Raw genomic sequence first — 12,268 nt, 5'->3', positions numbered from 1 at the left:
GGCATTTTTGAAGGCCTTCAGGGCATTTTTAGCCCTTGAAAGCGGCGAAAGAGCATGGCTAGCCTACAACTCTTAGAGACCTTTCTAATGAGTTAAATGGCTCATAATTTTGAGTCCTATGCAGAAAGTTATTCCTAGTTAAAGTTAGGACAAATTTTATATAGTTTTTTTGAAAAATTGCATAGTTTTAGATTTTATTATGTAAATAAACATGATATGACTGTTGGTTTTTCGATTCTCAAGGAGTTGTTGGTGACCCTTGGAATCCCTTGGACTACTATATGTTGGATTTTTGAATTGAATACAATACTTTTTGGCTTGCTTCAATTCTATGCTTTCTTGTTCTTGTAAACATAATTTATAATACTGCAGGTTCTCACTCAGGTATTGTCATCCAAATCCATAATTCGGATCAGTGGTATCAGAGAAAGTTTGCTCCTATATGTCATATCACACGTGATCAACATATCAAAGATTGGGGTTGGAAACAAGGAATCCTTCAGACTACCTTCCTTTGAGACGCACACGATCGCAGATGGCTACATTGCAGACCGACGATGACATTAAAGCACTAGTTGCAGATGCACTAACAAAGCAACGTGAAGAAATGATGGAGCAGTTCAAGCAAATCCTGGAAATTCGTGGGTCACAAGCAAACCCACCATTCACAGGGTATATACCATTCAAGGTGCAAGTCAATTTTGATATACCCACATTTCAAGGAAAGATCGATGTAGATGTTGTTGATGATTGGGTTTCAAAACTGGAAAGATATTTCTCTGTCAATCATTTTTCAGATGAAGAGAAGATAACTTTCGCTCTCCTCAAAGATAAAATCATGTGAAAGATTCATGGGAAGCGAAGTTAGCATCCAAGGCAACAGAAAATGGCAGGACTTTTATTTTTGATCAAAAACCCACATGGGGAGAATTCATGGAGTACATAAAGGAAGAATATTTTCCTATTGATACATATGAACATAAATATATGCAGTGGCAATTGCTTCGATAGAAGAAGGACCAAACTGTTCAGGAATATAATAATATGTTTCATGCCTTAGCAGCAAAGCTTGGCATCAAAGATTGTGAGAACCACCGAGTTTTGAAATATCTGAGTGGACTCCACAGGTACATCCAAACCGAAATGGAATTCCTGAACATAGAGACTTTACCTAGTGCATATAAATTTGCTACCAAAATTGAGGAGAAATTCAAACAGAAAGGAAGGAGGGATAATTTCGCAAACAATAGATGGAAGAGTGAAGGTGGCAAAACTACATGGAAACAAACCTCTAAGGAACCCTCTCCCAATTCACCAACAAAAAAGACATGGAGTATGAAGAAGACACAAGAGAATGGTATGTGGTGTGAATTCCATAAGAGTCCCTCTCATAATACAAAAGATTGCAGAACCATAAAAAGCTTAATGATGGAGACGCATGAAGACAAGGCAGAATCTAAGGTGGCAGAAACTTGCACAGAAGGAAGTCATGAACAAGTCATTGAGGCTGATCCATATGCCATGGTAGCTACTACAAGGATATTGCCCTAGGAGGATGAGGAGAGATTGTTCCATTCACAGATGTGGGTCAGAGGAAAATCCCTGCACTTTATTGTTGATAGCGGAAGTCAAAAGAACCTAATATCAGCAGAGACTGTGAAGAGACTGAATCTAAAAACAACAATCCACTCGCAACCCTATTCAATGGGATGGTTTAGTCAAGGGAGAGATATTTAGGTGCACTAGCAGTGTTGCCTTTCATACTCCATAAAACCTTTCAAAGATGAGGTAATCTATCATATGGCTCCCTTAGATGTTTGTGATGTTCTGTTGGGACAACCATATATGTACCAGGGACATGGTGTTTATGAGTCCAGGCCTCGCAGCGTGACCATCAGATTAGGTGAGCAGAAATACTGAATACTAGAGGTAAGCCCTGCATACACTACCTCTTTGATTAGTGCCAAGCAATGTAAGAGGTTGGTTGCCAAAATGGGAACATTCATTTTATTGATGATTCCTTCTGAAGAAGAAAGGAAATCAGTTTGTAATTCCCATACCATCACAAACACCACCACACTGCAGAAAAAATCAATGGATCAAATTTTGATGAAATATGAGAATCTGTTTAAGTTACCAACTAGGGTACCTACACACTGCCAAGTGAGACACACTATTGATTTGATACCAAGAACTCCATTACCTAATGAACCAGTCTATCGTAGGTCAGTATTAGAGAATAATGGGATTAAGAGACAAATACAAGAATTGATTGAGAAAGGACATATTCATCCAAGTGCATCACCCTGTGGCAGCCCCATTGTTCTAGCAAAGAAAAAGGATGGAACCTGGAGACTTTGTATTGACTATAGGGCCTTGAATAAAATTTCAGTCAAAAATAGGTATCCACTTCCTCAGATAGATGACCTCTTGGACCAGCTTAGAGGGGCCCGATTCTTCACCAAAATTGATTTGAAATCAGGGTACCATCAAGTACCAATTGAATCACTCGATGTGTGGAAGACATCTTTTAAATCTAAAGAGGGATTGTTTGAATGGCTAGTGATGCCTTTCGGTCTAACAAATGCTCCAGCGACATTCATGAGAATGATGAATGATATACTTAGACCATTCACTGATTCCTTCATGGTGGTATATCTTGATGACATACTCATCTTCAGTAAAACTTGGGAGGAACATTTGCAACATGTGGAAAAAATTCTCTCAACCTTACAAGATCATGGGCTTTATGCAAATAAAGAAAAGTGCTCCTTTGGTATGCAGAGTATCAGATACTTAGGATATGTTATTGACAGTAAGGGTGTCCATGTTGATTTGGAGAAGATACAAGTAATTAAGGACTTGTCATCTCCTAGAAATCTCATAGAGTTACAAAGTTTCCTCAGGTTGGCAAACTTTTATCGCGGATTTGTGTTGGGATTTTCCCATTTGTCTTGGCCTCTAAATCAGTCATTGAGGGGGGGGACACAAGCAAATTTTAAATGGACAAGTGCTCAACAAGAAGCATTCAAGGGGCTAAAACAAAGGTTATGTTCTGCACCATTTTTATCTCTTCCTGACATGCAACAGTCATTTGAAATACAAACAGATGCATCAGAATATGCTCTAGGGGCAGTCCTCATGCATCATGGTCATTCAGTTGCATATCATAGTCAGACTTTTTCTGATACAGTGCGTCGGTATTCCACTTACGACAAGGAATTGTATGCTATTGTTCAACCCTGTAAGCAGTGGAAACATTACATTTTGGGTAAGGAGACTGTTGTCCACACTTATCACAAACCCCTACAATTTTTGCAAACACGAGGGAAGTTGCAGAATGATCGACATCAACGATGGTCAGCATATCTTCAACAATTTCACCTCAATATTCATCACAAGAAGGGAAGTATTAACAAAGTAGCAGACTGTTTGAGCAGGCCTCCAATTGCAGCCATAAGCATGGTTTTGAACTCATGTGGTCATCAAACTAAAGCTTGGGCTTGCTTGTATGAGAATGATGTTGAATTTGCAGATGTTTATAATCAATTGGTGAAGGGACATCAAGTGAATGGCTTCTATTTGCAAGATGGAATTCTTTGTCACCTTGGCCAAATCTGTGTGCCCAATGCAGAATGCAAAAAGTTGATATGGGAAGCTCACTACAGTAAGGTTGTTGGTCATTTTGGTATAGGTAAGACTACTACTATACTTCAGAGGTATTTCTATTGGCCAAAATTGCGAAATGATGTTATTTCATATATTCAAGCTTGTACCGCATGTGCTATTGCTAAGCCTGCCAATCGTAAACTTGGGTTGTATTCACCACTTCATGTTCTTGAAAAACCTTGGTATTCAGTTTCTATGGACTTTATGTACGGCCTTCCCACCACCAGAAGAGGCCATGATTGTGTGTATGTTGTTGTAGATAGGTTCTAAAAATGGCAGTAATAGTGGCAATGTACGAAAACAATTTCTGCAGAGTACACTGCAAAGCTCTTATTTGAATACATCTGGGTTCATTTTGGTCTGTCGAATACCATTATCTTGGATAGGGACAACAGGTTTCTTAGTAAGTTCTGGTCTACAGTATGGGAAAAGATGGACACAAAATTAACAAAGTCTACTGCTTTCCACCCTCAAACAGATGGCCAAACAGAGGTAGTGAATCAGATGATCATACACATCCTACGAATGTACCACTCAAAACATCCCCGCACATGGGATGAAAGTCTTCCATATGTTCAGCATAGCTACAACAGGGCAATTCACAGTTCAACTGGCCACAGCCCATTTGAGGTTTGTCTTGGTTATCAGCCACTTGCACCCATGGATGTTGCCATACCACTTATTCAACCTGATCTGGTTCCACGTGTTGGTAAGGAGGAAGATAAGGTAGCCCGGTTCATTGATAGAATTCATCATTTGCAACAACAAGTTCATGAAATCTTGGAACACACCAATAAGAAATATAAGGACAGACATGATGAGCATTGCAGTCCTCATAATTTTCAAGTCGGGGACAAGGTATGGTTGCATATCCAGAAGGAACGATTGCAGGGTGCCAATAGGAAGCTTCGTCCACTGCATTACGGGCCATACACAATCATCAAGCAAGTTGGTGATAATACTTTCGAGCTTAATTTACCTCCATTTATGGGTCTTCATCCAATCTTCAATGTGGAACTCTTGAAGCCATATTTTCCTCCACTATTAGATGTTGCAGATGTGGCAGAAACAATATCCACTACAGAGTTGAATCCAAATGCAGCTACTCCATTCCAATGCAATCAGATTGTGGACACCATGGTGAAAACACTCAAATAGCAGCAGATTTACTTGTACAAAGTGGTTCGAGCAAGGCAGATTGCTCAACAAGGAAAGTGGTTTACCAGGGAGCAACTTCAAGAACGTTTTCCTCATGTCATTTAGAGTGTTGATGCAATGGGGCCCATTGCTTTCCAAGGGGGAAGTAATGGTTAGAAGAAAATTTGAAATAGTTGAAAAAATATTTTTCATAATTTTTTTTAGTTTTTTAATATGTTAGTAAATGGCATTTTTGAAGGCCTTCAGGGCATTTTTAGCCCTTGAAAGTGGAGCATATCTAGGCATGCTCTTTCAAATCTTTGCCTACAACTCTTGGAGACCTTTCCAACGAGTTAAACGGCTCGTAATTTCGAGTCCTATGCAGAAAGTTATGCCTAGTTAAAGTTAGGACAAATTTTATATAGTTTTTTGAAAAATTACATAGTTTTAGATTTTATTATGTAAATAAACATGAAATGACTGTTGGTTTTTCGATTCTCAAGGAGTTGTTGGTGACCCTTGGAATCCCCTGGACTACTATATGTTGGATTTTCGAATTGAATACAATACTTTTTGGCTTGCTTCAATTCTATGCTTTCATGTTCTTGTAAACAGAATTTACAATACCACAGGTTCTCACTCAGGTGTTGTCATCCGAATCCATAATTCGGGTCAAGAGGTTTTGTCCCAAAAATTACTAAAATAGGCTTTAAAAGCATATAGCAAGTTACAATGTCAAGGAGCTCACTAAAAAAATTAAGTGAAAAAAAGGTTAACTGAATCCCCAAATTAAAAGTTATGGCTTCGAAAAGTTAGGCTCTCTCTCCAAAAATGTAAGCACATATATAAAACATAAGAGAGTTTTAGGAAAGAGTTATACGTGATGACCAAGAATAATCACTAATCTATGACATTACGATTGTCATAAAGAATCTTTCGAGGGTTTGACTAAGACAAAGAGGAATGCCCAAGTTAGAAGGATAATTGACATATTATGATGCATTCTTTAGGACCTTTCTTGGGAATTGAGTGTTAGAATTTGATTAAAGAATTTGAGTGCCACTTTTGAGAGGTATTAGCTCATGGTTTTGTATTTTTTCTTTGATGGTTGCATATATTGATTTCTCTATCTATTGGATACTTGGGATGGAGTTTGGAGATTTGAGTTTTTTTTCCAAAAAGAGTTTCCTATAATCCATCATCATATTATGGTGAATAATTTGTATTGTGTTGTTTTTTATCTCAAATTATTTTAGATCATATTTGTAAGGAAGTTAAGTAGCGGAACAACTTCTTACACTAATCTTGAGAGGAGGGTAACGCAAAACTTTTACAGATCATTACAACAGTTACAAAAAATTAACAGAAATAAATATAATATCATGCATACCACAACACAACAACACAATGATTTACGTGGGGAAAACCCTTTTGGGAGAAAAAACCCCACACTCCAAAAGCAGCTCAATATATTATTCAGCAATCAATAACAGATTACAATATACTTGCAGAGCAAGCTCTTCACAGGAGTACCACTAATCAGAGACTCGGAGGTAACTCAATAGCCATAAGACTCTTCAACAACCTCTATCTCACGCACCTCATATAGAGGAGATACAATACAAGAAACCGTCAAATGATATTACAAAACCCCAGGCTAAAACCACTCAATAAAGTATAGTCGACCTTATCTCCATTCTAGATTCTCTATAATGTGTCAAAACACACATCAACATGTGTTCCTCCCTTTTACGAATCATTTATGTGTCTGATGCAATTTATATTTCCTATTTCAGGGATTCTAACTTTCGAAGGCCATAACTTGTGAACCATGTGTCTGATTGACGAACCGTTTAAAACATTGGAAAGCTTGTGAAGTGCTCTATCACCTCGTAAACCGCTATGTTGTTTTCGCCCACTTTTCAGGGCATTTCGGAGCCTCTAAAGTCCTCAAAATTAATTTTAAACCTTTCATCACACCCTCCAAAAATGAAAACTTTAATATCTTCAAAACTAGCTATGATCTTGTGACGAAAATTTACCGGCATGCCCATCTAGCCAACCAGAAGATTTGGGGAGAATTTTGAACCATTTCATGCTCAAATGAAAACTTACTATAAATAGTAACCTCATGTAAATGCAAGGTTGAGACACCATTTTCCCAACAATATTTTTGTTCATATCTCCTCCTAGATTTGTGTAGGAAACAATTCCACACCTTAGCTTTCTTTCAAAAATATTATTTCATCCTATGGTTTTACTCTTTTCATAATTGGTACATTGAATGCTTTAATGATCTTGTTATGTGTTTCTTACAATATTTTCACATGAACATGGGATTTAAAATAATAATGAATAATCTTACTAATTATACACAAAGAACCAATGAACCTATTGACAATTGTGTCATTTGATTTCAATATTTGCATGGAAATCCCTAACACCAATTCAATAATAAGTTATGAATAATGTTTCTTGAAAGACAACTTATAATCAAAGAAAAATGTTCATCTAAGTAGCTTTCCATCTTTTGGACACATGTTCATTCAATACACATTGTTCAATATGCCTTATCATCTCAATCATTAAATCTTTCAAATTTTAAAATCCAAATAATTTTTCAATGAGCCACAATATGAAGGTAAATATGAATCAAGTTGCTACTACCTCTACTTTTCCTTTAGTGGGGCTAAATGCTCCTTGTTTTTTACAAAACTACAAGAATGTTTAAGTGATGTTCTTTGAAGCTTATTGAGTGCTAATTTTATTACTCTCCCTCGTGTTCATCCATTGGATATCACCAAACTACATCATAGCACATTGAACAATCAAGCATTTTCCAACTTTTGTAGGGTAAAAAGTCACTAAAATCAATCTTGTATAGACCTTAAATGCAAGATCCAATATCTCATCTATAACAACATGATCAAAGTCGAAGGCATCAATGACATGTGGAACACCTTTGGTTACACCAAGATTGGAAACATATACTAAACAAATCATCTTTTTGCATCATAAAACTACATCAAAGCACATGATACGGATGACAAGACAAGTGATGGCAATGTTGAAGAGATTTCACATGACCCTACTTTTGTAGAAGTTATTGAAGTTATGTCATGTCTTCTTACTCTCCTCTTGCTTTCCTACTATTTATATTTTTTAATGAAATCCCACAAAAAAATTATTGTGGTCCCCTATACTTACTAATAGTTTAAAATGCACATCACCAACCCAATTCCTCATTGATCTTGCATGCCAAGATAGCACGCATACTAAAGAGTGTTATTCACTACCCATATTATATATACACCAACTTACATGCAATCTAGGATCTCACTAAAAATGATTAATGGGATGTTGATCAACACCTTTAGTTGCATTATCCTCCTATTGAGAGTTGAACCTAAATAACTATTGGTTTTATGTCAAATCATGCCACCACTCGACAAATTTAGCATTTGACTTGGGCAGCCATGGATTGAATAGTAAAGCTATACCTTATGTTTTACATCAATGAATTAAATTTGTACACAGTGAAAAAGTGATAAAGCTCATCACAAGCCAATATATGATATGAGACACTTCACATTACAAACATTTATGAAGACACTAGAGAATGTCCCTTATGAGAGGAAGGATGACTTACATGACCTATATAGAAAAAATGAACCTAGTATGCACCTTCCAATACGGTGTAATTTTCTCAATCAACATGTTTGATACAAGTGCACACAACTATGTTCATAAAGTGGAATCAAGACAATTAATTTTTCATATTAACTCTTCAAAGAAAGTAAAGTAGATTTCACATCTATGTAAATTTCAACAACATAACATGGTACAAATTAACACCTCTAAGAAAAAGAAAGGAGAAGAATACATAGATAAAACATCAATATATGTGGGAAAAAGGATTTGGAGTTAAAAGCCCCATACTCCAAAGCACTATTATGTTGGTGTCAAAGTAGGTTGCCAATCTCCTCATATGAAGTGAAAAACCTGCTGAAGACAAAATATGGCCATTGTCTGAATGAGGTGCCAACTCTCCCACGAGAAAATAAAATCACTAGAAGACGATATAGCAAGGGCATGCAAAATGGTAGTGTGCAAGTATCATTGAGACTTTTCCCAATAACTTATACAAGATACACAAATAAATTGACAATAATTTAAAAGAGGGAAGAAACATGCTCATCCTCCAAAAATAGAAGAGCCCAAAGTTGGAAATCATGTGTCAAAACAAAAAAAGTGTTGAGTTAGAAAAAATAAAAGAAAGACATCGAAGCAAAAGTAAGACAAATGCCAAAAGTCCATGTATAAAAGGCTACATCAAAACCAAAGCAAAAAATTATGGTGCATCAAATTCCCATCATTCCACTACAACCACAAGTCAAGGGACCAAAAATATGGGTACTCAAGAAGATGCCTAATGTTACACTTGTTGACCATGTGTTTGTACTTGAATGAAAGAATATAAAGAAGAAACGTGTGTAATAGAAAAGGAAAGCAGAGAACAATACAATGCATAGGTAAATAGGTAAATAGAGGTTAAATTGATGATTTATGTTAGAATGACAATCATATGTTAGAAGATTAACTTACCCGTGATAATATAGAAGTTGAGACTTCAAAATTTGTTCAATTGTACTTGAGCATGACTATAACAAATATACCTAAAGCTTACATTTCACTTTTATCTTTATTACTTTAACACCTTTTCCTTTTATTTTTATGATAGCTTGATTGTCGTGTTGCATATTCATTCCACTTTCTATATTTGGTTCTATTCTTACCTCTCTACCACTAGTAAGCATTTCATTTTTTTTCTCTTTTGCTTTATATATTTGTTATTATGCTTTGTTTATATCTTTAATATTATGTTTTGTCTGCACATTATTTTGCCTATATTTTTTTATTTCACTTGATCATGTATCTCTTTTCCTATTCCACTTTGTGCATCCTCATGCTTATCTACCTTATATTTTATGATTCATGTCTTACCACTTTGGTTTCTTATAGTATTTTTATGCTTCTCATTATTTGCTCCTCATGATTATTCACATGTATCATTGTGCCTATGCTCGTAGCATTTACCATACTTAGACCTATGGTGCTTATGCTCTATTGTGTGCTCACTTCTCATGACCATATGTTGTCATATCACACAATTCTTATGTTTATATGAGATTCTATTGACATACCTCTACATCAAAGGCATTATCCCTTCCCCCATTGCATATGAGATTCTATTAATATATATCTACATCAAAGGCATTGTGCCTTCCCCAATTGCATATGGGATTCTAATGCCAATCTTTACATTGAGGGGACCATGGTTTACTCTATGCCATTTATGCCTACATTGTCTTATCATGCTTCTAGAGTCACATCTTTTGAGTCATCTTACCCTCCCCACTCTTTTCCTATGTAATCATTGCTTATCCAATTACATTGTAGGCATCACACTTCTCCCCAATAGTACCTTCAGATAACATTCCTCAACCTATGTTACCATTACAAACTTGTTGTCTTACCTCCATTTTGTGCTCATGCTCTTAGATGCCACATTGGGGGCAATGCCCATCCTACTGCCATCTCTAACTATACAAGTTTTTGGCCATCAAAGGCCTCTCATCATTTTCCATTTGCCCATCTTAAGTGCAACCTTAACACATTAAAATTCACCTCTAACCCATAATCATTTGCATGCTTTATCATTCTAGATGTTTATCCACTTATCATGCAATGCATTTACTATACTTACTTCTTTACATGAGACATCTAAAATTCATGTACTATTTTTCCCTCCCCAATTCAAAATCATCTTATGTCTACAACCAATTGTAGGGGGGTATACATTGTTACTAACTCTTATGATTAAGATTTCAAGTAGTGACAAATGCTAGATAGATGAATTACCATGTCCAAATGAAGCTTATACCACATAGATGGGTGGATTTTGACAGGACACAAAGCAATGTGTTGTATCACTTTCCATACAAGGGGAACTTCCCGACCCTACTAATAACCTATTTTTCAAATTCCTAAGTAGTCAAGCAAGCTTGTCTTTGGTACTTATTTTTCATTCGTGAGATAAATGCTACCAATTGCAATTTTTTTTCTCTATTCTACAAGTTCTCATAAACCATTTGTGTCAAGAATGAACTCCCACAAAGATATTCAAAAAGATTAATTACCTTACATGGACTTGAATATCCTTTTTTGTTTAAATATTTACTTTAGATGCATTTTTGTGAATGCTTACATACTTATAGATACATGATCATTTAAGTATTCACGTGCACTTCAAAGTAGAGGCAAAACTTAATGTTGAAAATTCTCTTAGGCCTCAAAAAATTTAGTTTTGGGTCTACTTTGAGAGAATCTCTTAATGCCAATTCACATCAACAAACACAATAGCATGTGAAGTTGGGCTCATTATCCTAGCCTTCACCTATCTTCATATCCCCATTTACACATATTTTCACATTTCTACTATTCTTATCCATTCATGCACATTCTCCCAAGCATTCCATATTTACTACACTTCTTATATCCAAGCATCCATTCCATGCATAGGCCTTATTACTCTATTAACTTGTGTTAATACCACAAGGAAATTATTTTGTTTTGCATCTATTTTGAAATGACTTTAGCACAATTTTATATAAACAATTGACACTATCATTCAAAGTTGGTTCATTCCTCCACCCTTCACCTCTCCCTATTTCCACATGTTCACACATTTTGACCATCACTTATTCATTTTTAAAATTCTCCAATATATTTCGCATATATTGTACCTTATATGTAGGCATCTATTCCATGCACATGCTTTACTAGCTTAACTATTATGTTATCCCCCATCTTTGGGTTCTTGAAATTTCAAAATTCAAATCCAAATTTGGTCAACTTCTGCCCATTTCACCATTCATTATGAGCCAACTAAGACTTGCCCATGTGATTTATTGTTGTGTCCTTGTATTTAAAGGTATTTCATTGTACTTATTTTACATCCTCTCACCCTAGATTATTCACATCCATAGAACCTTCAAGGTGAATTTAATAGAAAACTTCAATTCGTGGAATAGCATTTACTTCAATAGCATCGTGTAGAACATGAGAGTTGCCACTTGCCAATGCTTGGCACAATCATAAATTTGGTGTCTTCGGGCATTGACCTTGGAGAATGTGTCCGCTAAATGAGATCTAGCAACCATCTAAAAGTATCCATAACTACTGATGGCCTTCCAATAAATTAGACATCAATGAATTCAATAAATTTCGAGCAGAAGGGCACAACTTGCAAGATCAGTCTGTAACCAACACAAATCTCGTGCATATTCTTAAACAGTTGGATGGGATCCAATTCCAAGTTTCCTTTATACCAACATAGAAAAAGGTACTAGGTTACTAGGATTACACAATTATCTGGACCAAAATTGCTGATTCTTATAGC

Source organism: Cryptomeria japonica, chromosome 9, assembly GCF_030272615.1.
Source record: "Cryptomeria japonica chromosome 9, Sugi_1.0, whole genome shotgun sequence".
Classification (NCBI taxonomy): Eukaryota; Viridiplantae; Streptophyta; class Pinopsida; order Cupressales; family Cupressaceae; genus Cryptomeria; species Cryptomeria japonica.
Note: the sequence above shows the minus strand (reverse complement) of the source record.